The sequence below is a fragment of the Humulus lupulus genome, chromosome X, assembly GCF_963169125.1.
Source record: "Humulus lupulus chromosome X, drHumLupu1.1, whole genome shotgun sequence".
NCBI lineage: Eukaryota > Viridiplantae > Streptophyta > Magnoliopsida > Rosales > Cannabaceae > Humulus > Humulus lupulus.
In genome coordinates this window covers 116,431,317-116,437,387 of record NC_084802.1, presented here as the reverse complement: position 1 = coordinate 116,437,387, position 6,071 = coordinate 116,431,317, and the positions used below count along the sequence as shown (strand labels likewise).

General features: G+C 40.8%; 1 pseudogene; it reads right to left on the bottom strand.

Moving 5' to 3' along the window:
• On the bottom strand, positions 1 to 5,813 carry LOC133806188 (uncharacterized; annotated as a pseudogene).
• Positions 5,814 to 6,071: the final 258 nt, after the last annotated feature.

Sequence of the window (6,071 nt, the reverse complement as noted above, 5' to 3'; positions counted from 1 at the left end):
TTACAGAAGCTGTTGTAAACTTAAGTAAATCTGTAAAATATACAGAAATATGACTAAAACATTGCTCTTGCAGGTGCTGTATTTTATAGCTCATTTTACGGATGTACTGTAGGAATACTGTACCTCGTGCATATGTTATTTTAATCATTGTACTCATTCCTCATCCTCTGTCTTCATTCCCTCCTTTTCTTAGAAATTTGGCGCGAATCACTTTCTACCGTGATCACATCTCCTTGCTTTGCTTGGTGCCCAAGAAATAATGTGTTTATTCTACCATTTTAGCATCTGGGTGGGTGGACGACAATGACTGCAGGTGACAGACTGGAACCTGTGGGCGACAACAAGGGGTGTCTGTCGGTCTTGATGTGTTGGGCTATGGTCTACGAGTTGTTGGGCAATGGAGATCTGGGTTGGGTTCTCTTCTGGCGTCGGAGAAGATTTAACTGCCTCACGATTGTAATTTCTGGGTAAGTTTACTAAGGGACATTTAGTGGTCTTTTCCCTTTATTGGTTTGCACTGTCAGGAGAAGAAATTTCTTCTTCTGTACACAGCTCATTAAAAAGCCGAGTTTTTTTTTTGGGAAAATTGTAGCTACCCAGTTGGAGTTTTGGAATTCTGACATCGTTTTGGAGGTGGGTTTGAGTTTTGTTGAAGGGTTTTTCTTCTTTTTGAGGTTATGGATTTCGTGGAGGAGGAAGAAGAAATGAAATTTTTAATTGAGTAGTTTATGTAAATATGGGAAAAATATATATAGTTTCTAAATTTATGGAAAAAAATAATTATACAAAATATGGTAAGTTTTGGAAAAAAAAGTTTAAAATATGGTAAATAAATTACCATAAACTTAATTCTCTTATTTTCTCTTCTCTCCTTCACGATCTCTCTCTCTTCTCTTCTCATTTCTTTCTTTCTCCTCCCCCATTCAGTGTCCATCTTAGATATCTTCTGGTGATGCCACCTCCGTCGCTGCCTCCAACGACGATGACGATTGATACGAACCACGCCAACAAATGTGACGAAACCCGAACCAAATCTGGACAAACAACCCAAGAACACTCGAAATTGGAATGGATAACCGTGACCCAATGCTTAGCAAAGCATGAACCTTGGTATGGTGAAGGACGCCACAAACGGGGATGGAATATCCGTTTGATAAGTCAGGTTGAACGCCACAAGGAAACCATTGGTAAGTTCGAAAAGTCTCTTCAAGAACTCAAGAAGAAAACTCACAATATTTTTCATTAACCAAAAAAAATCTGCCTTCCAAGTTGTCCACAAGGCCTAATATAGCCGAAAATACAAAGAGGGTTTTTTTAGACAAATAAAATCCCTAAAATAACCATAATGAAAAAGCCCAAAACAAAAGCCCAAAATGACATGTCTTTTGACTCCAACAAAGACTCTAATAAAAACATGAAAATATAGTTCAAACTAAAAACAAATAATTAAAGGAATCAAGCTCCTAAACTGAATCAACTTTGATGAGCAACACAAGCTTTTGTTCACCCTCAGTAGTGAATTCGACCTCTTTCTGTTGTAGAATTCTCCAAACTAAGTTGTTAAGTTCTTCTTTGAATCTCCTAGCTCGCGCCCTCGTCACCGGACCAACTGGAACTTGAATTGGGTCGTTAGTCTTGATGTCCTCATCATTCCCCCCCTTTTGAGAAGGATTTGTCCTCAAATCATCACCTACATCAAAAGGACTCAGATCAGTAACATTGAAAGTAGCACTAACATTGTACTCACCTAGTAAATCTAGTCGGTAGGCATTGTCATTGATTCGTTCTAGCACTTGAAACAGACCATCTCCTCGAGGTAGCAATTTGGAACGTCTTTGTGCTGGAAATCTTTCTTTCCTCATGTGCAACCACACCCAATCACCGGGCTCAAAAACATGCTTGTGACGTCCCTTATTAGCTTGCTTGATGTATTGCTCTGTCCTCCTCTCTATGTTGAGGCGTGCCCTCTCATGGAATTGCTTCACAAATTCTGCCTTCTTCTTGCCATCTAAATTCACATGCTCAGAAACAGGTAATGGTGATAAATCCAAAGGAGTTAAAGGGTTAAAACCATAAACAATTTCAAACGGTGAAAACTTAGTAGAAGAATGCATAGAACAATTATAAGCAAACTCAACATGTGGTAAATAATCCTCCCAAGTCTTAATATTCTTACTAATGATAGCCCTCAACAAAGTGGATAAAGTTCTATTAACTACTTCTGTTTGACCATCAGTTTGAGGATGACAAGTAGTAGAAAACAACAGTTTTGTTCCAAGTTTACCCCACAACATCTTCCAAAAGTAACTCAAGAACTTAGCATCCCGATCTGACACAATTGTCCGAGGCATACCATGTAATCTCACAATCTCCCTAAAGAACAAATCTGCAACATTAGAAGCATCATCAGTTTTATGACAAGGTATAAAGTGAGCCATCTTAGAAAACCGGTCTACAACCACAAAGATTGAATCCCTCCCACGCTTACTCCTAGGTAAACCCAAAACAAAATCCATCGAAATATCAACCCAGGGTGAACTAGGAATAGGTAGTGGCATGTAAAGACCATTTGGCTGGACTCTTGACTTAGCCTGCCTACAAGTGACACACCTACCACAAATTCGCTCAACATCTCGTTTCATGTGTAGCCAATAGAAGTGCTCCTGTAACATAGCTAGAGTCTTAGCGACTCCAAAATGTCCCATCAACCCTCCACCGTGGGACTCCCGAACAAACAAATCTCTCAAAGAATAATTAGGTACACACAACCGATGCTCCCTAAACAAGAAACCCTCATGCCTATTAAAACTTTCCCTCAGCAGATTTTTCACAAGCACCATAAATCTCCCCAAAGTCATGGTCAACATGATAAAGTTCCTTAATGTGCTCAAAACCAAGTAATTTAGCATCAAGAGTAGAGATTAAGGCATACCTGCGTGAAAGTGCATCAGCAACCACATTCTCCTTACCTTGTTTATACCGAATGACATAAGGAAACGTCTCAATGAACTCAACCCATCGTGCATGTCTCTTGTTCAGCTTATGTTGTCCTTTCAAATGTTTCAAAGACTCATGATCCGTACGAATCACAAACTCCTTCAGCCACAAATAGTGCTGCCATGTCTCTAAAGCTCGAACCAATGCGTACAACTCTTTGTCATAAGTGGGGTAGTTAAGTGCAGCCCCTCTTAGTTTCTCGCTAAAGTACGCAAGTGGTCTCCCATCCTGCATAAGAACAGCGCCAATACCTATACCAGAAGCATCACATTCAACTTTAAGTGTGTTAGAAAAGTTAGGTAAAGCAAGTAAAGGAGCATGAGTAAGCTTGTGTTTAATAAGCTTAAATGCCTCCTCTTGTGCATCACCCCATTTGAATGCAATGTTCTTCTTGATAACTTCGGTAAGTGGTGCGGCGATGGTGCTAAAATCCTTTACAAACCTCCTGTAAAAGCTAGCAAGTCCATGAAAACTTCTAACATTACTTACACTGGAGGGGGTCAGCCACTCTTGGATGGCTTTGATCTTCTCTTCATCAACCTCAATACTTGTAGCACTCACAACAAAACCTAGGAAAACAAGCTTATCGGTGCAGAAAGTACATTTCTTGAGGTTAGCATATAATTTCTCTTTCCTAAGCACATCCAAAACCGAATGCAAATGTGAGGCATGATCATGCAAACTCTTGCTATAAATAAGAATATCATCAAAATACACAACAACGAATTTTCCAATGAAAGCACGCAAAACATGATTCATCAAGCGCATGAAAGTGCTAGGTGCATTAGTTAATCCAAAAGGCATGACTAACCACTCATACAATCTATGTTTAGTTTTAAATGCGGTCTTCCATTCATCACCTTCTTTCATTCGTATTTGATGATACCCACTCTTAAGATCAATCTTAGAAAATACACAAGAACCATGCAACTCATCCAACATATCATCTAAACGAGGAATGGGGTGTCGATATTTTACCGTTATGTTGTTGATGGCTCGGCAGTCAACACACATTCTCCATGTCCCATCCTTCTTGGGAACTAGAATCACTGGAACAGCACAAGGACTCATGCTTTCTCTCACATGCCCTTTCTCCATCAATTCTTCAACTTGCCTTTGAAGTTCCTTCGTCTCCTCCGGATTGCTCCTGTATGCTGGTCGGTTTGGGATTGAAGCACCGGGAAAAAAATCAATTTGATGTTCAATCCCTCGGATAGGTGGTAAACCATGTGGTACCTCCTCAGGAAACACATCCTCGAACTCCTACCAAATAGAAACAACAACACTAGGCAGCGAAGAATCAAGTTGGTTAGTGTTTAAAAGAGTCTCCTTGTACATGAGTACAATCATCGGCCTTTTTGCAATCAATGCTCTCTTAACCTCACTTGTTTTTGCATAAAAATTTCTTTGTTTTCTCTCTGATTTTCCCTCCTTGGCCGAACTCTTCTCTCTCTTTTCTCTCTCACTTCATTCGACCTTGCTCTCTGTTTGTCTCTCTTTTCCCTCACTCTCATTCAACCTTTCACTCTCTTTCTTTTGCTCACTCAATTTTTTTTATCACTCAATTTTTGCAACCTCACTTGATCTTCATATACTTGTTTCGGTGTCAACAGAGCTAGAGTGATTGTTCGTTGACGAAACGTGAATGAGTACTTGTTGGTGAAGCCATCATGCTGCACCCACCGATCAAATTGCCAAGGTCTTCCTAGAAGGAGATGTCTAGCATGCATTGGAACCACATCGCACAATACTTCATCCTCGTACTTGCCAATTCGAAATGATACAACAACCTGCTTTGTAACCCTTGCTTCACCCCTATCATTCAACCATTGCAACTTGTATGGACGAGGATGTCTAAGTGTTGTGAGCCCCAGCTTCTCAACCATGGAAGAACTAGCAACGTTAGTGCAACTACCACCATCAATAATAACAATACATACCTTGTCTTTCACATGACAACGAGTGTGAAAGATGTTCTCCCGCTGCACCTCTTCTTCCTCTTCTTTTGCTTGCAAATTTAAGGCTCGTCGTGTGACTAGTGCAAGCATCTCACCAGATTCTGCCCCAAACTCCTCACCACCCATAGAAGCATCCTCCAATGGTGGCATGTCATCAAGATCATCTTCCTCTTCGGAATCTATCTCCCCATTATCTCGAATTACCATAACTCGCTTGTTTGGGCATTGGCTAGCTATGTGTCCTCTCCCCTGACATTTGAAACACTTAATCTCACTAGAACGGGACGAAGTAGGGGCTGTTTTACCTTGAGAGGTTATGGTTGTTGTGGCTAGTTTTGGCTCGGTTTTAGGCTTGTGAGTGAAAGGGTTTTCTTCCTACTTTGGATAGTTCGACCGCCAAGGTGTTGCACTTGGATTTTGTGGGATTTGTCTCGGATTTGAACTTGTACTACCCCTCTTGAGCTGCCTCTCAACTTTCATTGCCATATGCACCAAATCTTCCAATTCCACATAATGGTGTAGCTCAACTGTATTAGCAATCTCTCGGTTCAATCCATTCAAAAACCTTGCCATTGTCGCCTCCCGATCTTCTTCCACATTGGCTCTAATCATAGCCATCTCCATGTCTTTGTAATACTCATCAACACTCTTGGAACCTTGACGAAGACCCTGCAACTTAAGGTATAGATCCCGATAGTAATGAGCTGGTACAAAACGTCGCCTCATCACCCTCTTCATATCATCCCAAGTCTCAATAGGACTATCTCCATTTCGCCTCCTGTTGATGCACAACTGATCCCACCAAACAACAGCATAATCTATAAATTCAATTGCAGCAAGTTTTACCTTCTTCACTTCAGAGTAGTTGTGACAATCGAAAACCAACTCCATCTTCTTTTCCCACTCAAGGTATGCTTCAGGATCACTCTTCCCTTGAAATGCGGGGATTCTCATCTTGATATTTCCCAAATTATTATCTACCTAGTTCCTAGCTTCTTTGTCTCGGCCATACCTCCTATGGTTACCCTCTGACATCCTATCAAGCTCTTCATCTAAGTATTCCCCTTCAAACTCTCTTTCACCCTCAACATCCCGTTGTTGCACCCTGTTCCTCCG